The sequence below is a fragment of the Pseudopipra pipra genome, chromosome 19, assembly GCF_036250125.1.
Source record: "Pseudopipra pipra isolate bDixPip1 chromosome 19, bDixPip1.hap1, whole genome shotgun sequence".
Taxonomy (NCBI): domain Eukaryota; kingdom Metazoa; phylum Chordata; class Aves; order Passeriformes; family Pipridae; genus Pseudopipra; species Pseudopipra pipra.
Genome location: NC_087567.1, coordinates 8,185,800 through 8,209,913, shown reverse-complemented (window position 1 = coordinate 8,209,913; position 24,114 = coordinate 8,185,800). Strand labels below are relative to the sequence as shown.

The window sequence follows — 24,114 nt, the reverse complement described above, 5'->3', positions numbered from 1 at the left end:
GAACAAGGCTGACACAGACACACAACACAAACAGGAAGAAATGGAGAGAGAGCCTGGGTGTTATTGATATAAGATTGTATTTTTACTAGGCTAATAAATACAGTGTCTGCTCATTCCTGTAGGTGTGTGGAAATCTCATTTCACAATGTCACATTCCTGAAGAGCACAGTTGGCATAATGCAGATAATGTACTTTAAATACAACACTCATTACCTTCCCATTTTATAAATTGGACTGCAGCAGACTTAAGATAGGGGAAAGGTAATCCAGAAAGCTGCTGTCTTCACTTCTGATGCCAGGTTAGCCACCATCACTCCTATCAAGCCAGCCTAATTGCTTTGTTTTTGTGGGCTCTTAGGGAATAACATTATTACAAGTTTGGAAAAAATAACAACATTGACTGTGCTGACTTTTGATCAATCACCACCTAGCCAGGAACGTCAGACCTATTAAGTGTCCCTTGTTTGCCAAAAATTAATGAACCAAAAATAAGTACCAGAGGTTGGAACCAGCTCTGTCTCAATGCCACAGTCACACTGGAAAATGAGGAAAGGCAAAAATGAGTGAAAGAAGAAAGCAAAGGTTAGTAATAATTGCAGCATGATTTTTTTTTCCTTCATTATTACATAAGAGCAACTACTAGAACCCATGGTAGGCAAAGTGAAGACAGGTCATTTTAGATTTTATCAATCAAAGTTTCAAGCAGATTCAAAATAAGGAATGAACAATAAATACTCTTCTTGTCCATCAGTTCATATACACATGCAGTTGAACAGAAAAACAGTCAGCCAAATGAACCAGCCTTCAATAAAAGGGAGTTCCAAACCCAAACTTACGAAACAGCATGAATTAACTCATAGTTTTCCTTCGAGCCTTTCATTTTGTACATCCTGGTGAATTTTCATGAGACTGTCCCAAAGTCTTTGATAAACTATTTCATGATGAAAATATATCAAACATGCCTTTTTTTTAATTAAGTTTGAAACAAACAGCCTAATGTCTAAAAATATAACCAAGAATCTTTAAAGCAATCCAAAGAAGCATGGCTTTTTAAATTCTGCAGATTTTATCAAATTTCAATAGGAACATATACCATTTTTATTTTATTTAGTACTATTGCAGCCTCTTTTCTTTTTTCCCCCCAAGATCCTTTGGCAACAATAAGCTTATTTGTTTTCCTTTTATAAAATGGTCAGATTCTCTCAAGACAATTAAAAGGAACCATGCTGTTTGAAGTAACACTGCCATTATCCTGCCAATGAGCCCTTGTAATCCTGAGGTTATGGTAGGAGCAAAAGAATTTTAGTACAAGCAATGACAACCAGTCCCACAACTTTTGAATGTGCCATGTCAGAAGAAAATTGCAAGAGGATATTGCATCCATTAGGATTATATCCTTGAATCATTTGAAGGTTAATACTTTCAAAATAAATAAAAGGTCAAAAGCAGGTTTGCATTTCTCAGGTGAAAGGCTCAGACCATGATCTCAGCCAAAATGGCTTAGAGTTCAATCAAAGGCTCAAAACACAAATTTACAACAGAAAAAAAAATCATTTTGACTTATCTAATTTTTTTTAGGAAGAAATTAAATCTGAAAAATATCAGAATGCCAATTTTGCACCCACTTTCCACATGAAGCGTCTTACCTTTTTCAGTTTGAAAGCACCATTAGGCTTCCACATTTCTTTATAAATCTGAAACTTAGCAAATCTCAAAATATATTATCATGTGTTCTCTTTCAGTATTAAAATCAGGGGAGGGATTGGCTGGGCACTGTCTCAAACCGCAGCTAGTTCTTTCACAGATTGTGTGAAACAATATTTACATTATTATATTTCTATTTCTATAATATTAATATTTCTATTTTTATGTTATTATGCTGTGTACAAGCATAAACAGGCAGTGCTATGTTTATTCCAAGCCTCTGGGCAGTCACATCCCAGCTGCAGTGTGAGCCGAGGCTCCAGGATCCAAGGTGCCAAAGAGCCACCACATCCCAGGCCACGGGACCGGAGCATTAAATTGGAAATACCACTTCATCTGTAAAACATTTGCCTCTCCCCCACGTTACGTTATATATTTGTTTCAGAGAGGTATTGAAGTAAATATTTACGCAATCAAAATGGCCACGTGCGCAAACATACTCCCGTGTGGGGTCGTCTCGAGGATGTTCCGACCACGTAAATTTTGGGCTCGTTATCTCCGAGACTACAGCACTGGCATTGTCCGAACCTAAATTTTTAAACGTGGCCATCACGTGGCTGAAGTTCAAAACTTCATCTTGAAATTCAAGCAGAGGTTTAGTGGGGGCTGAACGACTGCCCGTGAGGCCTCAGGAGCCGCCGGCTCACCTGCCCACACAGCTCGGCCTCCGCCAAACCTTCCACCAACACCCAAAAACCAAAACAGCTCTGCAGGGGATCCCATCCCACTGCCACCCTCCAGCCCCAGGGGCGGTGGAGCTGTGGGGAAAGAGTGTAGTGGTGTCTGAAATCTGGCTCTGTCACCACTGACCTTTAGCAGGAGAGAAACTTTCCCTCAGATGAGAGAAGCTTTCCCTGAGGCGTCGAGAGAGATGCTTTCCCTCAGGTGAGCAGGAGAGGGGTTTTCCTCCTGACGGGAGAGCAGCTTTCCCTCAGGCAGCAGTACTTTTGCCTCAGATGAGAGGAGAGGATTTTTCCCTGGGGTGACAGGAGAGTAGTTTTCCCTCAGGTGGCAGGACAGGAGTCTTCCCTTAGGTGACAGCAGTTTTCCCTCAGGTGACAACATTTTTCCCTCAGGTGGCAGGAGAGAAGCTTTTCCTGAGGTGTCATGAGAGATGCTTTCCCTTAGGTGACAGTAGTTTTCTCTCAGATGAGAAGAGAGGATTTTTCCCTCAAGTGACAGTAGTTTTCCTTCAGGTGACAGTAGTTTTCCCTCAGTGCTGAGCTAAGGTGAGATGGGACAGAAATCCCCACTCTTCAGGTTTGATATACATAGGTTATATATAGGTTTGATTATAAACTCTGCTTCATCTCCCTCAGCCATCATGCTGAAGAGGAGAGCCATTTCCTTGCCATCCCACTGATCCAATGGTCCTTGGTCAGAAAATTCCTGAGGGCTTTAATGCTAAAGTGCTGGTCCAGCCACAGGTCCAGGAGCTCTTTCGAGATCTGGGTTATATTTTACTGCCATGTTGCTGTTTATTTTGTTGTCATTTTTCCCCTTGTTCAGAGCAAAACACATTCACAGAGGAAGGAATCACTCAGGGAGGGACAGAAGACGGGTGTTATTCATGTGATATTCTGTGTGTATCAGCAGATCAAGGGAAAGTACCCTTTTCTGCTTTGATAGATATTTTCTTTTGGTTTTTATATTTTGTGCTGTTGTTGAGAGATGAGTGAACTCCACCTTTTTTTCCCCGAGTTTTCTGGAGTTTGGAAAGGGTTAAGGGAGATGCTGCATTCAGTGTATCGTCATCTTGGGCACTGGCTTTTTCCATGTGGCAAATAAAAAGTGATTTAGCATAAACAACTAAAAAAGGGGAGGAAGGGGCTGCAATGTGAGACATGCAGTCATTGTCAAAGATTTCCTTTGCTAACTGTTACTTTGCAGATTTAGCAGCCAACATTACATGGAAAATGTTGGAGAGGAAGGAAATTATCCCATTCAGTTTCTGCCATTGCTTTTATCTTGATTCCCTGGGGCTTTATGGGGGCAAATTGTAGTCCAGGCAAGAAGAGCTGGGAGGCTGTGGAGTCTATCTGGCATTAGGCAGTGAAGCTGAGGAAGATATTTTTAGTGAATTTACTCAATACTGTGATCAGTGGTAGTTTATAGCTCAGGTATCAGGCTCTGGGTCCCTGCCCAATGTTGTTTTACTTTCACTCTTACTTATAAACACATCTACATCCAGATAAAAGCTTCTTTGTAAATTTTATTTATTTGGAGGTTTCTGCATGTGATGGAAAAGCTTTAAATGGTAGATGCAGAACTAGCTTTGGATCTAGACAAATTTCGCACTCACCAAAACAAATTTGAGCCAAATTTAGAAGTAGTGCCATATGACATGCTCTTGGGGAGTGAGAGGTTGGCTGTAGGCCCAGATCTGACAAAGATCTTTTGCACATTTTTATCTTTATACTCTGTGAATAGTCTCACTGATTGTTCTGTCAACCTGAAGTACTAAAACATCAGCAGGCTGGCCTTTAAGTTTTAAAAGATTGATCTGTGAATCAAAGAACTTTTTAAAAAGGTATTTTTTAATTTGCTTTCTGTTTACTGAGCCTTAAGGAAACATCTGTGTCATGTTTTCCAGCCTTTTTCTTTGCAATGACAGAAACTCTATTTTTTTCCCCGAAATGAATCTGGAGGTTCTCATGCAGATTTATGACTTTCAGAAATGAGATTTTAGGCAGATATCATTGTAAGATTCTTGGTAGGAACTGAGAGAGTTGGCAACGCAGACAACACAACAGTGAGCATCGAAGCCCTTGTTTAAAGCTTGCAGAAAGCCTTGGATCACAATTTCTTTGGAGCCAGAGCCTTAATTGTATTGTGGCTGAGTGGTGCACATGCAGTTATGTGTTAGACTGTGTAGCTTCACTCTTCTGCTGCTGTGAGAATCTGCTGCAGTCTTTTCATTGCACCAAATTCAGTCCCTCATGCAGCTGGTCCAAGGAAAGTACTGGTGTATTAAAGATAATTACAGGCCAATGACTGATGCTCTTACCCTATGGAAATCATGGGGAGTGAGTAAGATGGTAAAGGTTTTGATTTACCATTGAAGCAAGTGTCTTTTGGAGAAAGCCAGTATAACCACAGCAGCAACAACAACAAAAAATACCATGGAAATTCTCCGGATAACAACCAGAAAATTAAATGTTGTGTAAACGAGGACAACAAAATTAGCGTGTAGCTGGAAACAACAGAGAAGCAAGAATTCAAAGGGTATTATTCATGTATTTTAATTAAAAATTAAAGCAGCTTAGGGGCTGACCTAAAGTGCTGGCAGTGAAATCAAATCAAATCCAAGAATTTTCTTTTTTTTTTTAACGTACACCACTCAGCAGCCCCAGCTGCCATCAGCCAATACTACTACAAGGTTCTACAAAAAGTGTAGTTACACAGTCTCTGTCTTGGTTTAGTGTGCCAGACAAAGGGTGAGTTTTACACATGGAGAAATACAGCATAAAAAAGCTGAGGTTTTTCTCTGTGAAACAGAAAATATTTCTGGGAGGAGCTGAATACAGATCTCAAGTCTGAAGGGAATATTTTACCTATAAGAGTATTCTTGCTGGTCACTTTTGTGACAATCCACACTGTTACTTTACTATGTAATGGAATATTTTTATTGCAGTTTAATGAAAGGGGTCAGTTAAATACATATTTACCATATATTTTTATCACAATACATCTCTGTCATGTTTTCTGTGTCTAGATGTCCACTGTAATCCTCGTAGATTCCCACGGAAGGATGAGACATGGATCACTACAGGGAAAAGCAATGCTGTATCTGCCCAGGTTGGTGCACATTTGAACACAGGTAGCAAAAGCTGCATGCAGTTTGAGTTGCACAAATTAACATTTATTAAAATAGTTGGGCTATTAAAATCTATTTTCATAGCAGGTAAGTGGACAAAGGGAAATGAAAGCAGCTTTGCTTGGCCTGCAGGACACAGATAAACAGTGAAGCAAAACTCAGCCCAAAATCCCCGTGTCCACGGTCAGGGCTTGCAGACAAAGTTAATGAACTGTCAAAAATATATTGTGATAGCATCTATGTCTTTTCAGACTGCAGAAAATGTGTTTTCTCTTGCAAGATACTATCTTTAACCAACCTTCCTCTAAGCTTAATTGTCTACAGATTGTAATTACTGATCTTCTCAGACTGAGCCTTCCTTAAGTACCTCCTTCTTTTGGAGGGGACTGTGGGCCAAAGTGTTACAGCTCTTCAAGTGTCCTGTGTTGGTACAACCCTGGCATTGTGTAGGACTGGAAAGGCCCTGGTATAAAAGTGATTCTGCAAAATATTTCTTCCAAAGATCCTGATTTTTTAAAACTTATTCAGGAGAAGGTAACTTCTCCAAAATTCCTTGGGAAGTTTTCTCACATCTAGACTACTCCAGAAAAAACTCTCAGAATGAAAAATATCTGTGGGCTGCAAGGCTTGTTCCAGGGTTCATCAAACAAAAAGACTTCCTTTGACTTTAGGAACACTGTATCAGATTGTTGAAGGCATCAGAAATGACCTTGGAACCGTTTGGGAAAGGCACCTGCTGTTTTAGACAAGTGGCATAGGACTCAAAATTCTAAAAGTTTGACCCAGTAGATTTTTGGCTTCATCAGGTGGCTTGTGAGAGAGCCATACCAGGTTCTTTACAGCCATGGAAGAGAAAGCCTAAATCATGTTTTGAAATGCAAGCCATGGCCTCTTGTATAGTCTGCTCTGTGCAGACAGAGCAGTAATAAATGGGTTTTGGGACAGCATATTTAGTTTAATTGCTACTTCACTCAACAAAACCCTGATAAAATCCATAATAAGCAAAGCAACACTCCATAAGCTTTTTAATGGTTGCAATATAAAGGGATTCTCATTCGTCTTGCTGGCATTATTTATAAGAAACCTTCTCCTACATATAGGTTGGGGCTTAATTTCAGCATTTTATGGCCAAGCCTGACTAAACAATGCCCTATATTGTAGCCACTTTATTAAAACAATTGGAATATGATCCTATTGTAATTTTATATAATAATATTCTTGAGAAATAGTTTTTTAATGTTACTGTGATGGTGGCAATTGATTTTCAGTTGCTCAGCATTCTGGCACCTGCATACTTAGTATATATATATATATATTATTTTTTTTTTTATATGTGTGTGTGTGTATGAGTATTTTTAATGAGGGACTGGATACTTGCCAGATTAAGGACCATGATAAAGGGGATACATTTCAGTCCAATAATATAATCTAGTCAAATATTGTAATCAACTCTTTGCAGACTGTTGGGGTTTTTTGTGTAAAGAGGTGTGATTTTCATTAAGATCTATCTTACATATAAATCACCAAAACAAGGAATTTCTTAGGCTGCAATATGTAGAAGCAACAAAAGCACAGTGAACATTTTCTAAAGTATTTAGAAGTTTGATTTTTTTTCTTCCCTTACTTAGATACTGTAAATCATGAAATCTTTCATATATAACTTTGACTTTGAAGAGAGCACTTAATACAGAACATGTTATACTTTAAGTTAATATATTAACATTTTTCTCATCCAAAATTGAGGCTGAGTGGGAAAATCATCAGAAAAAAAACATTTTTTAAAGAAGATGAAATCTGGTTTAATTTTGTTTTCTGTTTGAATTTAGCTTGAGATTTTGCAATCCTTTTATAAAACTAACATATTGCAGAGGAGGACTGCTATTTTTAATTTAAACTTCATCTCCTTATAAACCACTTTTTTATCGTTACCTCTGAAGTCTGAACTGCATTTCTTCAGATGGTGCTTTCATATATTTGATGGCGTGTAGAAAATATTAGTAAATAATTTCATGTTTCTTTTTAACAAGAAATTTCAGAGGGATCTTGTCTGACTTGGTAGACAATCTCAGTGGCACTACCATGCTGCCCTCTGGAGTACACTGACAAAGCACCACATGGTAAAAGTTTTATAGGCATCTGCTCTTCCTCATGGCATCCAAGAAAATTATCACTGGAAAAAGGAAAGCCTTGGCTAAGCTCTTTGAAAAGCAGGATGAGTAGGGAGTGTTTCACTTCACTTAGCCCCGAATTTTCTGGGCATGGATCATGTTTGCACGGGTTATATGTTACTATGTAGGATTTCATCCCTGGCTAGACCCCAAAGTGTTTGATTAAAATATAAGTGATTCTTGCAGGATCACCTCAGTGCTTGTGTTCTAATTCTTTAGTGTAGATTTCAGTGTTTGGTTTAGAATCCCCAGACTGAGGTTTCTCAGCAAAACTGAATTGTGCAAGAGCAGTGTCAGAGTGTCTCATTCAATCCAGCTCCTGTGGCTCCTGTGTAACCTAAGGATCAGAAGTCCTGGGATTCTACCAGGAGAAAGTAGGAGGTATCAAAGACAATAATAAAACACATCATTTTTCTTCACAAGCTCAAAAATCCCTGAGACATTTGGAAAACATATGCATCTGTTGTTTCCTAAATTAGTTCATCTTTCTCCAAGATGTGGAAAAATTAGAAACTCCCCTTCACTCCTCCCTCTTCCCCCTACCCTCCCCAGATTGCTTTAAATCCATATAAGAATGAAAACAAAGGTCAGGCATTTATGTTCTTGCTAAGTTCTGGAAAAAATACCCAAATAAAGCAACAACATCAACAAAAAAAGAGTGAATTTTAGGCTCAGTTTGAATTACTTTAATATCTTTTGAGGAATCTTTTACTTAATGTAGATATTTAATAGAAAGATTGCCAGTTGCAGCTTGTATACAGCTGGAAGTGGGGGTAAAAAACAGCACAAGCAGAAAGTACAAGAAACACCTTCTTTATCCTGCTTCTCCAATACAGATATATATATAATGTATATAATTTGTGTTCATTTCTGCATCCTTTCTCTGCTTCCACAATAGGAAACAATGCACAAATTAAAAGGAAAGGTTGTTATCTTCGAAAGTGGTCTTGGGGACTTTACAGCACCTGGGAGCAGCTAATTAAACTGCTAGGACTCATTAAATATTTTAAGCACTTTTCCACTGCCAGTCAACAGGAATTAGGTACCTTATTTCTTTAAGTCCCTTTTTAGTGCAACAAAGTGCCTTTCTTTAGGTGCCTAAAGACTTCTGAAAATCTAATTTTCTCAAGTCCAGAGTTCCACATCAGGCAAAAAGAAGATGTAAGCCAAGTGACAGGAATGGCAGGTCAGATACAGACTGGCAAGTCAGGAACAATTTAGGTCACTGACAGGAGTCTGCAACACTCACTGTGGTGAGAACATTAAACTGCATTTCAGTATAACCAGGTAAAACACCATATATGTGGGAAAAGCTGCCTGTGGAAATTTAGGGATTCTGTAGGGAAACTGCAGAAGTCCCCAAGATGATGGCAGTGATGGAGACATCAAAGCATTAAGCTGGTAGGGCATGAAGAGAGAGGTAGTAGAGCTGAGATGGACTCCAAATACCATGAAAAACCTGGGTAAGGGGGCATTCCTGGACATGGAGGAAGTTGGATTTGAATCGTCACTGGAGGAGTGGGGGGAGAGAAGGATGACTGGACACACAGCTGTTTTTTTCCAAAGAATGTCACCCCCTCTTCCAAACATTAAATTAAATAGTTCATTACTTCACAGCCATATTGCAGAAGCAGCAGTGTAACTACAGGTGCTTCAAATGTGGAATCAGAAGTGTCCTGAACACTGCAGCTGTTCGCTTTGGGATTGGATCTTCCCTGCCCGAATTTTCCTTGGGTGGCAGCTCAGCTGGGAAATGAGTGATGGTCTGGTTTTGATGATTGGTTGGTGATGGAAAAGGAAGGGAAGTAAGCTCAGGTGTCCTGCTGTTTAAATCCTAAGTAGACAGTACAGCCTCCTTTATGCTGTAGTTTGTCCTAGTAAAAACTCACTCTGACTTTTTAGAAGGCTTAAGATTCTAACTCCCTCTGGCCATTTTAGAAATACCACCTTCCATTAATAATCACTAATGGGGGAAAGTTTAATATTACTAAATAATTGTTTGGGGAATATATTCCCCATACAAGTGAGGACTTTTTTTTGTGTGTGTATGACCTGCATAGTGAAAAAACCCCACACTATTAGTATGTCTTAACTTTTTTTTTTTTTTGAGAAAAGATGGCATCAGCAAATAAATCCACAATATCCTGGTAAATATTTTTAAAGAGGATCCAAAAACAGATCAGAGCACAAAAGTAGCTTTACTAACAGCTTCTACTAAGATTAAATATATATAAATATATGTATATATCTCCCAAGACAAAATACACAGCTTCATATAATCTGCTAAAGAGAAAAGTAAATATTTTGCAACCACAAATGAAGTCAAAGCATAACATTGTGGTGAGACTTAAGAGGAGTTAACAGACCAAAATGTCTCATTATTTCACAAATTATAGCAGCATGAAAAAATACTCCTTTAGTTTCAGGATACTTAGCTCTGTTTCATGAAATAAAAATATGTGGTTAAAACAAAGCAGCGTTTCAAGCCCAGCTCGGGGATCTGGCTGAGCTCGGTGTGGTCGGCGTGAGTGGCACCCAGGCCACACTTCAGGGATGACAAATGTGCTGCTTTCACACTCCCTGGCACGTGGACAGAGCTCCATGCACATGATCCTGCGCCCAAATGGAGGAGCAGGACCTTCTTGGTGACACAGTTAAAGGCTTTTGGTTCCTTTAGCTGAGGGTGTGGATTAAAGCCTTAAGGGCAGAATTGCCTTTGGTGGCCCTGACCTGGTTTGTAGTGGGTGCCCAGAGCCAAGTCCTGCCCTCAGTTCCACCCTGGAGCTCCCCTGAAGTCCATGGCGGTGCCAAGTGTAACTGAGGGAAGAATTCAGCTGTTCAAATACTGCCTGGTTACCAAGCCAACTGGCAGCAATTGCAAGGGAATAATAGGAGTGTTGAGGGCAAGAACTGAGGAGCCTTCGCAGGGCGGTCTGGAGATCTGCACAGGGCTTGTCTGCAGACTGTCTGGCCTCCTGAAGTCAAAGCTATTAGTTTTTCCTACTTGCTTAAATGTGCTGCAGACAAAAAGAGCCTTTCACTGGTGAACACTGATAAATGCCCACCAGCCAGGGCTCCTGCATCTCTCAGTGCATTGTGGCAGCGACCTTTTGTTTGTGCCAGACCTAAGCTTGAAGTTTCCTGGGGCAGAGAGCAGATCTGAATGCATTTCAAATCTCTAACACAGTCAGTCATTGCTGTTATTAATGAAGTAGAGCTGAGTAGCTTCCAGGCTACTTATGACACAGACAAACCCATCTTCTTGCAGCACAAATTACTTATTTAGTGCTTCATATTACTGAAATAGGGGACAGGATTTCTGGCTCATACAGCGATTTCCATCTGAGGGAACCAGAGATTCTTTTTCCATTTCACAGATGAGGAATCAAGATCTAGAAGTATTTGTCTGAACTCATATCAGAAGAAAGGAACCAAAACTCTGGTGTCCTTAGCTGTAGTGCCCTTGTTTGTCACACATCAAAGGGACACTTCACATGCAATATATAAAGACCAAACTCATGCATCCAGTTATTTCTGGAAGAAAATATACAAGCAGTTTTCTACAAGGAACTATATGCTTCAGTATTTAGAATTTGAAGCCAGAAATTATTCAATATTTCAAATCTGCAGGGAATGTGAACTAGGAAGAATGTTAATCTCTTAAGCAAGGATTTGTCCATTTGATTCATAAATAAATTTTGCTTATCTAAAGCACTTTCTTTCCAAAGATAGAGAACTACAAATGGTTCAAATGGGAAAGACTGATATATGCAATGTCTCAAACTTGGCCTCAGTGTTTTCAGCATGTTGAAAGCCAACACCTGAAGGTGGGAGGGCAGAGACACTGGTACTCAGCTGTAAAATGAGCCCATTTTAATTATGCTAAAAGATCCTGTGTCTTCAAATGGACGAATGTCATTTATTGAATCACTCCTCATTGAAGAAATTGCTTTCTAATTATATATTTTCTCTGGAGAGAAGGCCATCTTCAATAACCTTTTTCTATTTTCATTGAAAAAGAACATTATCTTTCAATTAAAAAAAAAAAAGAAGGATGGAAATTAAAACTGCCTTTACAATTCCTTTTTTTTCTTGCACAGGAAGAGAGAATTGAAAGAAAAAACCTTATTTAAAAGAAAGGAAACAGTCCATTCCTTCCTCACTGTCCTTTTAAAAACAGAGCAGGGCGGTCAAAATGATAATTGCTGGTTTTTAGAGCTGTTTTTTTAAGCAGGATACTCTCCACATTCCAGCATGAGGAGGACCAGTCTCAGGTGGCTGATATGGTCAGAAATACATGGGAGTCAGAGGAGGAGTGATGATTTACACCAGCCATAGGATTGACTCAGAGACTATAATGTTGGGAGTTGGTTTGTTTGTTTTTATTGTTTTGGGGGGATTTAGCTGTTTCAGTCCCCATCAGGATTATATTTTAGAATCTCGGTGCTGAACAGTCCACAGTTTCATAACTCTCTGCATCTTTTCTGCAGAGTGGCCAGAGGTCAATAGGAATTATTAAAAATGTGAAGGGATGGAAAGAGGGAGAATTCCCTTTTTTTCTGTGCCTGTTTTTGTGCAGTGCTCTGTGCCCAGAGAAAAGAAACAGCACAAAGACCAAGTCACCCAGAAAGGTGAGAGGGTTCGTGTAGAAACAACATTCACAGGCATAAAAACCCCAAACAAAACTCTACTTTATACCCAGCACAGATTGTAAGACAACTGAGCAGCTTTTCTGTGGCCACTGGAAGTGTCATCATTTCATCCTCACTTTGCAGAGTTGGCTGAGAAACAACTCGAAAGCGAATCCTCCCACACTCCCACTGTGACAGAAGCTGCATCCATATGATCTGAGCCCAGAAAACACTTTGCCCACAGCTCTTACGGCTCCTGACAACTTTAGAAGCCTCTGTATTCATAAAGTGGACATGGGACACTGTGAGGCTGGAGATAAAAAGCACGTGTGGGATATGATATAGCAGTTCACCTCCAACAGGGAGAGGAACACCTCTCTCTGGGGAGGAGAATATCAGAGATCCAGAGGAGAGTCAGCATGATCTGAAGAGCAGTTTGGAAGATGGGCAAGGACATGATCTCTCAGTATAGTCCTCTAAGCATGTCCTGAAGTTTTAATGGTATGTGATTGATTCTTTTTTTTTTAATCTGAATTTTAAATCATTTAATCATCATCTTGAAATGGCTTAGGATTTCATAAATAAAGACATTCTTAGATTGATATGGTTTTAAAGGCTGATTTAAAAGAGCCTTTTCTATCACTGAAAGCATGAACATGGGATATTTTAATCAAACAAGGAAGGTGTTATTTTCCTTAGAGTCACTAATGAGAAATCTAGAGGAATAAAAAACTCCAGAGAATGGAAACTTGTATTATAATCATGCTGAGTATATTAGAACTGCTAACAGTGTATAAGACTGTGTGGTACACTAATCCTGGTAAAACACAGTCATGGTAATCAGCCACTGTGAAAAAGCCAGTTCTGCAAGTACAATAAAACAGAAGCAGCAATCAGTTTCCCATGAAAAACATCCTTCCTGGCAGATACAACCCAGGAAATATCTTAAATATGCAGACAGCTCACGAGGGCTCTGATCTGGTTGGAGAGAAATTAATTACACCATAGATAACAAATACATCCACTCTGTGATGTGGATGATTCACTTTAAAGCACCCCATTTATTCCAGTCCATCGAGCTGATTAGCAGGGAAAGCACAAAACATTCTTGGCAAATATTAGTAATTTTCTGATTGTTGAAGTTACTTACAGTGATGGTGAGTTTAGTGAGATGCTGCTGGAACTTTTCTACAAAGGACACCTTGCTATGCTTCGTTCATGTGGAGCATCTGAAATGAAGAACAAGGAACGGGTGGAATCTTCAAGAGAAAAAGAAAATCATAAAACGCCCACCGTAAAAGCTAATTCTCTATAAATAATCTTAATCAGGAAAACCTTTGCCCCTGAGACAATCCAAGGCTGCCTTTTTAGTAGCTCTTTCCCTTGTGACAAGAGCAAACTTTCCCATGCTACAAATCATTCCCATCTCTCTTTTTGATATAATCTGAAGAAAAGTCATCCTACCATCAGAATGTGCTCCATTTTTTCCAGGCTCAGACAGGGACATATCTGCATATTTGGTTGGTAAGACTTACTGAGCTTAGAATCAACAGTTATGATCTTTCTGGCTGGTTTTTGCACTCCAGACCAGCGATTTCATTTTTGTAGTTAAGTCTTTGCTTAATTGTCTTCAATTCTGCTGATGTTCTTTTGGATGAGCTTCTTTAGTTACCATTGTTTGCTTAGTTTATGTGACATCAGTTGCATTGTAGAAGAAACGTGTTGGTCTTTGCCAAGAGGATGTAGGAATGAGTTGCATGGATTTAGTACAGTAGTGCTGTTTATTCAGGAATTGAATATTTGTTTTCTATTTCCTTGCCTTTCCTTTAATCTTGGGAAGCAGTCTGGCTAAATCTCTTCTAGAAGCTGATTTTAACTAAGTCTGATTTGTGAACAGGGCTGTTTCCTACACGCTTCAGCAGCCTCTCTTCCTGTCTCTCATACCTATCATTAAGGTCGCAGAACAAACCCAGCTCCAGATCCATCATTAACAGCTTCCAGGATTGCTACTTCTGTTACTCAGTTTCTTATTCCATTGCTGTGGTTGCAACAATAGGAAGATGTCTGACTTGAAAGCAATATTCTTGTACTAAAGCATACCAAGCTTGTTTTGAAGCTGCTTAGAAAAAGCAAATAGTTTTTCTTCAGTGGGAAATAACTACATTTGCTGTTGCTCTGGCCTTATGTACATTGCAAAGAAAACAACCACCTAAGGCCAGGTTTTTAGGTGCTTTTTTTCACTCTTTAGTAGCCTGAGGGGAGATGAATTCTTTGCCCAGCCAGGAGACTTGTGTGCCTGGTTTGAGTTACTGTGGGTTTGCACTGCACAAGGAATTCCAGTAATAAAAAGCTCATTCCAAACCTACATTATTGGTCATCCATCCCGGGCAGGTGCTGGAAGATGTGAACTGACACTGGTACTAGGAAGTAGAGAGTGTGGTTTCAGAAGATCCTGAATGATGACTTGAATAAACATGGAGATGGGAAAGGGACCAGAAAGGGGAGGAAGAGCTCAACCTTGCAGGCCTTTGCTCGAGGAGATAATTTATAGAAACATCACTGCTGCATCTTATGAGAACACAGAGGCCACGATCAGCTCCTGCAATCACTGCAGCACTGAGGATGACTTGCAGGTTCAATGGTAAATCCAAGACAGGACTGATTCTGGGTTGTTCTTACACAAAACAGTGCAAAATGACAACATTCCACTGGTTTCTTAGTTTTATAAAGGTCATAAAACGTTGGTCCAATGCAGGGCAAAAGGAAATGAAGATCTGATCTGTAATCTGCTTCTTATAACACCAGAGGGCTGTTGCAGATCTCACCAGCACTCCTGGTTGGTATTTTTATTAAATTCAAGAAACAAATGTTACAACTTTGACTTGGATTTTACCATTTTTAGCATTCCATTTGCTATAGGGTGAAGTTGGACTGAAGTGTATTTTGCTAGATGTTATTGTAGGGTTCTTGCACGTTGCAAGAAAGAAATGCATAGAAATAGAGAAAGATTCACTTTGAACTATAACAATGGGTTGCTTTTCTCTGTGCTCTCCTAGAAATTACTCTGAAGTATTATTCCTACTCTAGTGGCAAGCTGTGTGATTCAATTAACTGGAAAAGAATGACAAAAAGAATAACTTCTTATAGTGTACTTTCACCAAATGGGGAAATGGAGGTGGCTACCTAATTTATGGAAAGTTTTTTATATCAAGAGGCTGCCACAAACTTCTTATGAAAACATGTATGGCTTCATCAGCTGGTGTGACATTTCATCCTTTGTCAATACAAAAAAACAATGTTACAATATCACATTTTGATATGATATAGAATTTATCAAACTACTTAATCTCGGTGGGACAAACCATGAAGATGCTATTCACTTGCTTCAGTAAAAAGGAAAGCATAAAAAAAACCTTACAGGTTTGATCCAAAAAAAAGCCCTGAGAGAGAAAGTTATGTGTTTCATTTTTACCTTGAGCCATGTTTGAAAAAGAACAATCTTTGAATCCTTTAAAAAATTTAAATTTCAATTTAGACTTCTAATTTTACTCTTAGGGCTTAATCAGTTGGTTACTTAAGTAAGAAGAGGACTTTTGAAGATTTCAGTGGATACTGAATGAAGCTCATATTTACTGCATACATTCATATATATTCCATATATTATTTATTATGCATATTATTATATATTACATTCATTATGTTCCATCTTGCTGTGGAATATACTATAAAAAAGAAGAGGGACTTTTCCCAATACTGTCCGAAGCGAGTGAATGATTATCCTGACCTTTCCAGTTCCTGAGCAGCACCTCTATTCTGAGAAATAATAATGAGTTTAAAATGAGAGAAATGCAGAAAAGACTTTTTCATGAGCCTTGCCCTGCAAATATTTTAACTGCACTGTTCATTCTGGTTACAAGCCATGCTTGAAGTTCTCTTAGCACATTTTGAAGTACTGGCCCAAAATTCAAACCAAGAGTTTAATGGACTCTGATAGGTTTTGGATCAAGTTTTGAACTATTCTGGGATGAATATTTTTTTGAATTTCAACTTTCCTCCTACTGCACCACTAACAATTACAGTTGTCAATAAACATGAGATCCTCTCTGCTGACAGCCAAAGTTATTTTAGTCACATCCTACCTAACAGTGCTCAGAGTCCTTACAGTTAAAATATGTTTTTCCTTTGGCAGCCTTTTTTTGTGGTTCAGCATCATTTCCCTCCCAGTGTTTTATCAGCATCCAGAAGTTGGTCTCATAAACCAAAACTTTAATTATCATTCTTTTCATTATGAGTCAAGGGGCTAAATATTGACCAAGAAATTGCCTTATTCTTGAATGTTGACAAATTTTTCCCATATGATCTCAGGAAAACCTTGATGGGAAACCATCTGTAGGCCACCTGAGAGTTCTGGGTGTTTTATTTAATAGAAGGAGAGACAACCCAATCCTGGCTGGGGATTATTGGCTCATTGAGCAACTCCACTCGTCTGATGTCTCTGAAGATAATAGTCTTCACTTTTCTAACACAATTTCCATCACGCCTTTTGTTTGACTATGGAGCTTTCTCACTGTTGCAATCTTATTTTATTCCATATATATAGTGGGCAGATCACAGAGCCTGACCCAAAGTCTTCATGTCACTCAAAGTCTTCATGTCACTCAACAGAATCCTAAACTTCATAGATCAACGGATAGGAAATGTGATCTTTTTGTCTAATGCTTCCATGTGTAGTATGAAAACCTTATATTTGAGTTGTGTGGCCGAGGCTGAGCCTGCTGCACAGCACTAGATGGCAGTACCATATTGCACTTCCAGGGAAATCATCCCCTCACTGCCATTACTCATCTGGGCTGGGAAATGTAAACTGAGTGCAAAATAGAACCACATTTCTTCCCTGAGTTTGTTTTGGTCCACAGTCTGAAGTTGATCTAAGCTGCCCACAAGCCCCATTTCTCATGCTGCACACAGCACACTCCCCTGCAAGGGACAGCTAATTTTATGGATCTGCCAAGGAAACTGTGGATATTGGGAGTTCAGACACCAGTAAAATCAAACAGCTTTATGCTTATCACATTTAGGCAAATCTACCATCATGCAACTGCTCTGAATATTAGATTAATGTGAGTAATGTCAGGGACATTCCTTGATTCCATGAATTTATTATTATGAATAATATCCTCAAACAGGAACAAATGTCTCTTCCCGATTTGATGCACATCACTAATGTTTTCCAATGGGGCATTTCAGGGTTTGTTCCTTGAAACCATCAATCTTCTGCACAGTAATTACACCCACATGAAAGATGGTGTAAAAAGAAGCACACGAATATTAAGTGACCCTGGCATGGACATAGTAAACTATTAATAGAATTGAGTGAATAATCCCATTCAGCCCTGCTGAATCTAAAGGCTGGATTTCTAACCCTAAATGGGATTAGCAAAATTTCCAGGCTTTTAATCCATCTATTGCTATTCTTTTAAAGATTTGTCTCTAGCAGTCCAGACCCTTTGAAAGATTTCTGTCATTAAATGTCCATGACCTAAACAGATTTGGTTTGGGCCTTAATGGTAATAAAATATTTTTAATTTAAAAACCTTAGATCACAATGAATTACATGCAAGTTGAATGTACATTATAATCTGCCTTTGTAAATGAAAGCAGAGGGCAGCCAACTGCAGATGCAGTGCTGGGGATTTTGCACTTTCTTAATTTGTTTTAGAATGGGCCCTCTGAAACTGCCTGATGTTCAGCTGCACATCACGAGATTGCAAAGCAGAGTGTTCAGGAGGGAGAAAAAATATTTTAGGATGTCACCTGTTGCAGCACTGCAGGGAAAAGTATGGCATTTAACAGTTTATTTGTCACCCAGGGAAGTTTCTTGAAGAAGGAACAAAATATCTGCAGAACTTTTCAAGAAGGATACTTGTCACTGTGCACAATTTGTGGGAGGTCTCACAGCCTCACACAAGCCTTGCTTGCAATTTTATAAGCAAGAAGCAAACGCTGTTGCTAAATTTGGAGAAGAATGGCCCCAGCCTGCTCGGTGATGGCACAGCCCGGAATTTCCATGTTCCAGGGAGCCTGTTTTATACAATCGTCACCACTGGGTGTCACCAACCAAAGCCGGGAACTCTTCACAGGCTGTTTTAAATCAGTGATGAGTGCAGGACTTCACCCTGGCTTTCCAAGTGGCAGTTGCAGACTGGAATTAATATATCTAAGAACAAGGTTGGCAGCTCATCATTTTGCTGAGTTTCATTATTTGGGGAGGACTTAAAACTTCCCGTTTCCAGCTCTCAGTAAGCACTTGGGTCTGAAGCAGTTCTGCAGTATTCCAGGTTACAAAGCCAGCCAACAGACTTTCAAAGCTGCCCAAGGGACATGCTTTGTGTGTGCACGTGTCTGTTCGAGTAAGGAGGGAATTAATGCTATTTTGAAGGATTTGTGCTGATGTTTCTGATTCACTGAGACAGTGAAACTGCAGGGTAAGATTCCTGTCTAATATCTGCTCCAGAACTGACCTCTGAGTGTGATTCTTACATAGACCTGAGGGTCCTTCCTAGGAACTGATACTCCCAACTCAGAATTTGCCTCAGTATTTTCTTCAGTAATGGCCACATCCTACATTTTTTTCCTACACAGAAATATTAGAGATGTACTTTAGTCTCTGAATGGCAAGAATTAGCAAAATAATTATGTTTCCTTAAGCCAAGTAATTGCGTTTTTTCAATTTTTTTTCTGATGTTTTTCCAACCTGGCGTGAAACATCAGGAAAGTATCAGGAAAAAGGAAACCAAATGCTGATGTGACTTCTCAGATTAAAAAAAAAAAAAAAGATGCTGTGTCTCTGTTGGTCCTGTTTCCCAAATCCCTGCACAGACCACGAGCGCTGTGTGCCCGCTGGTGCCCTTGTTTGTTCCATGGTACCTGTGGCCCTTTCCAAAGGCTTTGATGCTCCTTCCTGGCTCTCCTGTGTTTGGGTATCCAGTTTCCTGTAGTCTTTCCTCACTCCTAAGCCCTATTTACTGCCCTTTTCCAGGTGCTGCTTTGCCCTCAGTTGCTTCCCCTGTAACTGTACCATGCCTCTGTGTGCGTAGGTATTTGTGCTTTCCTTCCCCTCTGCCACATTCCAGGCGCTGATCCTGCTGCCAGCTGACTCACCAGGCTGGGGACACAAGGTCACACTGTAAGACAACGAGGCTGCCAATTTAGCAACATCATCCCCTGGATCAGAACACAGAGGTTTTGTTTGTCAGCATCCTCAAATCATCAGGATCTGCTGCCTCAAGCCCATTAAGCAACGATCGCCTTTCCTGTGGGTGTGTGGTTTGCTCTCGAGGTAACTCTGCTGAAGCCAAAGTTAGGGTAATACTAAATATATTTATTTCTATTCCAAGATTCCCAAAATTTGGTTCCAAATGAGATAAAGTAGTACTTGAAGCAATCTTAAGTACTACTTTATCTCATTTGGAACCAAATTTTGGGACTCCTTGGAATCTAGAAATAAATATATTTAGTATTACCCTAACTTTGGCTTCAGCAGAGCTTACCTCGAGAGCACAACCACACACCCACAGGAAAGGCAGATCGTTGCTTAATGGCGCTTGAGGCAGCAGATCCTGATGATTTGCAGGATGCTGAAAACAAAACTCTGTGTTCTGATCAGGGGATGATGTCTGCTAAATTGGCAGCCTCGTTGTCTTACAGTGTGACCTTGTGTCCCCCAGCTGTGAGTGGAGGAAGGAGTTATTTGCTTCTGCAGATTTAATGCTTTGTCTCTGTTTTGTCCACAGTATTAACTCCTTTCCAGCAGTGGAAAATGCTGTTAGTATTTTGAAAAAATGTTAAATTGTTTCACAAAAGTAAAAATACTATTTTCCTTATTTTTCAACGACAGTTGGAACATTGTCCCCATTTTCCCCCCAAACCTGAGGATTTATTTTCCTCATTGCTGTACCTTTCTTTGCATCTTTCTCTAGCCCATCATATTTGTTATAATTAATAATTGAAAAGTGGGAAGAAAATGAGGTGGGAAAAGCTTAAATGTTTTGTGTTTGCATTTGAAACAAATCCATTAACTATTTTTAATGTATGTTTGAAAACCAAGTGAAAAATCCAAACTAATTTTCTGCTTATTTATGTACTTTACTCCATGACATTTCACCAGTACTTGAACAAAAATTGTTTGAGGGACAATGTAGGTGATGTAGACAAAACCACAACTTTACTTGATAAACAGCAACTGACAGGGAGGAATCCAAAGTGAAAGGCTCAGTATTTGTCCTTTTAACCCACCGAAAAGCACATGACATCAGAACAGCCTTCTACAGTATTTGCAGCTTCCTCTCATGTCCCCAGTGAACCAGAGGAGCTCTGTGGATGCTTCACTACCAACAATAGACCTCACTGTCACTGGGCTTTCACTCTTTTGATCTCTGCTGTGGAAACCACTGATGGGGTGTTACTGAAACTGCCATTCTGAGGGGGGAAAAAAAGGAATCTTTTTTGTTTTCCTCCTTGTTTGCCGCTGTAGGGCAGTGAACTTACAATTACTCACAAAGAAAACAGTGTTGGAGTTGGAGCCTCTGTGCAAGGCAAGGCTGGAGCAGTGCAGTTTTGGGGGTTTTTTTACCTTTCAAAATATCAGGAGAAAACATGCAAAAGTTGATGCTTTCTTATCTAGAATTCTCTAAGAACTTGGTGTTTCCATCAGTGCAACAGTGCTAAACCAGCACAGGTTTGCAGTTCTACAAGTCAGAGACAGTCCCATGTACTGGGACTCTGTCAAACATTGATTAGTTGGCCCAGCAAACCAAAACATGCAATTTGCATATTTCAAAATATGTCCCTGCTTAATGAAAAGAAAGACAAATGTACCTGAAAAAAACCCTGCCTGTTGTTTAAATGGAAATTTAAGCAAAGATTTTATTATAAAATATAGTGAATATACTTTATTACATCGTTTTAAACCAAAATCATATTCTGTTTTCAGAATGCTTCTTAAAGCTGACCAACATAATTTCATATTTTGTACTGTCTTTGCAGTCCAGTTTTTTATTCTTCCTCCTCATTTATCTTCTTTCAACAGTTACAAATTCCAAAAGACATAATTCTTATTCCCACAGAAAATACATATCAAGAGATCCACGTCCATGTTCTGGGGACACAACCAAGAACACGTGCAAGACTTTTATACCAGGGTAAAATGCACAAGCAGCAACAGGCTTGAAAAGAATTGATGGGCAGAAGGAGATCCTTGGGAGAGGTGTTTGTGCTCCCACTCTGGAGCAGGAAGCATGGCCAGGTTGGTAGCTCACGGGGCCTCGGTGTCAGAAGGTCAGATCACACATTAGGATTTGGGCTCATCCCAAATGTTGACACAGTATTGAAGGGGGAAGGGAAAGGGAAAGGCATGTGACAGTAAAGGACGTTGTATTCAGCAGTAAATGTTGATTGGAAATATCCATCATTGGACCTGGGAGAGGAAAGGCCTCTATAGAATCAACACAAAGGTTCTTCTTCTTCTGTTCCTAAATATTGAATTAGGCTGGTAACAAGCACCAGATCTGGTGAAGAAGGCTCTACTTACTAACACTAAACATCCTTTAATAATAATTTAATTTTAATTAAATGTGATTGAATATATATTCCCATCTGACAAAAAGAGAATCCCATCATGCATTAGGCTAATATTTAGTGAGTGCCCCTTGGCTCAGCATGCTGGCCTGAAAAATACTGTGCTGTGACAGTTCAGGTAAAGCCAGAGGATCATTGTGGAATGCTTAGATATCCTAAACCTGCATTTCATCTTCTCTTTTTATTACATCTCAACCTGGCCTGGTTGACCCTTTCCCAGCTTTTAACCTTTCAGGTCTGATCTGCAGCTGCTGGATGCAACAGGAAATGAACAGTAACAACTGGCAAAAGCAACACTTCTGTGAGTGTGCAGCACAGCCTCAGTTTGCCTGCTACTGCTGGCCTTTTCCAAACACAGTCATCATGTTTTCACTCAATAATGTAATCATTGTGATACTAACCTTCACTAGCAAAAATTCAGAAAGTCTGCTTTCATTTAATTTGAATTTCCCAGATTTCTCACCAATTCCCTACCAATAATTTTAGTTAAAATAATAAACTAAAGCAATAATGCAGCCCACAAGAAGCATCTTGCCAGAAATGTGTATGCACCTGTTTCTAATACAGATCTTGATTATAGGTTTTTCATACACTTGTGCATCTCGTATCTCAGTTCAAGTCCATCTGTTAAATAACAGCATTTGGAAAGAAAATAGTGCTGCCTTCTCAGAAGGATTCACACTGTAATCTCCTGGATTTATTAATATTAAAATTCTTACAATAATTCAGCTTGGAAGGGACATATGGGATCATCTCATGACCTGGTACAACTCACAGCCCAGTGCAGCACCAAATTTGAAGTTGGCTTTAATTTCAAGGTCAGATAAATTGCCCAGGGCCTTGTGTCCCCCTTAGCCTTGAGTATCCCCAAAACTGGAGACTTCACAGTCTCTCAAAGCAACTTGGTTCATTACTGATAATGATCACTTTGGAAAAAACTTCCCTTATATTGGCATAAAATATTCTGAAATCTACTGACTATAAAAAAAAGGTGAAGAACAAAATATTAGTTCTCTACTCAGGTCATATTTTCACAACAAACTTTTAGCAAAGATATCGAGCATACAGAGTTACTAGTCTGAAAGAGAAGATGGGTTAAACACATAATTGTGAAACACACTTTATGCAAGGGAATGATTTCTATAATGTGATGCCTATAATTGCATTTGATGATCTGCCAGGTATTTCTAGGCCTGTCTTTGCTGAAAGACCTTAAAGGATCCTCAGATTACTTGTTTGTTCTTAATCTCTAAGTTGTTCCAAATGGATTTTAAAGTGATTTTTCTAAATTACTGACGTGTCTGCTTGCCATTGTAGTGAATTAATCAAGCTCATTATTCAATGATAAAGCTCTGAATTTCATGGTTCCTAGAACCACACCTCAAGTGTTATCAAGGGTCAGTTTATTCCCATGGTAAAAGAAAAAAATGAGTGGAAGGCAATGTACTCTTTCACATACCCACCTCACACTCTGAGGCAAAAGGCCCTTCCAGTGTCACAGTAATTTCCTGCTGGAAGAATGTTCCTACTGCTTGGTTTAATTTGAATAGTTGAACAGCATCATGAGCCTTTCACAGGGTAAATGGCTTGGCCAGGCAATTTTGGCTTTTTGCAGGATCCACTCAAATGTACAAATCAATTATATGACTTCCATGCTGAGAAAACACATTAACTTTAAAATGCACAGCAGTAGCCTGGTCTCAATAAAAATATTTAAAACCTACTCTTAAACTATAACTCCAAGTTGCAGTTGAATATGAAATATCTATTTCCAGCCAATTACACCCAATTTCTATCCTGCTTTGGAAGATGTATATGCACTAGGAATATTAAAAGCCAAACCCCCCACAGCTCAAAGTGAAACAGGGAAAGACTTAAACCCTTTCCAGACATGCTCAGGCAGAAATGCAATGAGCCTTGTGACTTCCCAGCAGGCATCTAGTCAAAGTATGTGCAGCACATAAGTAACCCTTGGCCTTCCATATTGCACAACTGCAAAACCCCCAAACTTGCCATTCTAGGAACACCACAATCTATTAAAATGATTAATTCTCAGGCGTTTCTTCCATAGATTAAGAATAATAAAACAATTAAGCTTGGGGCAAAAACTGACTCTTCCAGGGTCCCAAGGTCCATCAGAGAACCTCTTGTGCCTCCA

At 39.4% G+C, this 24,114-nt stretch overlaps 1 protein-coding gene and 1 long non-coding RNA gene across 2 annotated transcripts in view; one reads left to right on the top strand and one right to left on the bottom strand.

Annotated features, from left to right (window-relative positions):
- The window catches only part of ANKFN1 (ankyrin repeat and fibronectin type III domain containing 1), a 132,226-nt gene extending 129,687 nt beyond the window's left edge, over nt 1-2,539 (bottom strand). Inside the window, exon 1 of the mRNA XM_064676040.1 lies at nt 2,515-2,539. The gene's annotated coding sequence lies outside the window, so the exon portion shown is untranslated. The remainder of the gene's footprint in view (nt 1-2,514) is intronic.
- Nucleotides 1,940-22,926, top strand: LOC135424625 (uncharacterized). Its single transcript, XR_010435286.1, has 3 exons — nt 1,940-2,589; nt 5,420-5,502; nt 21,446-22,926. It is a non-coding gene; the product is annotated as an uncharacterized LOC135424625 (long non-coding RNA).
- Nucleotides 22,927-24,114: the final 1,188 nt, after the last annotated feature.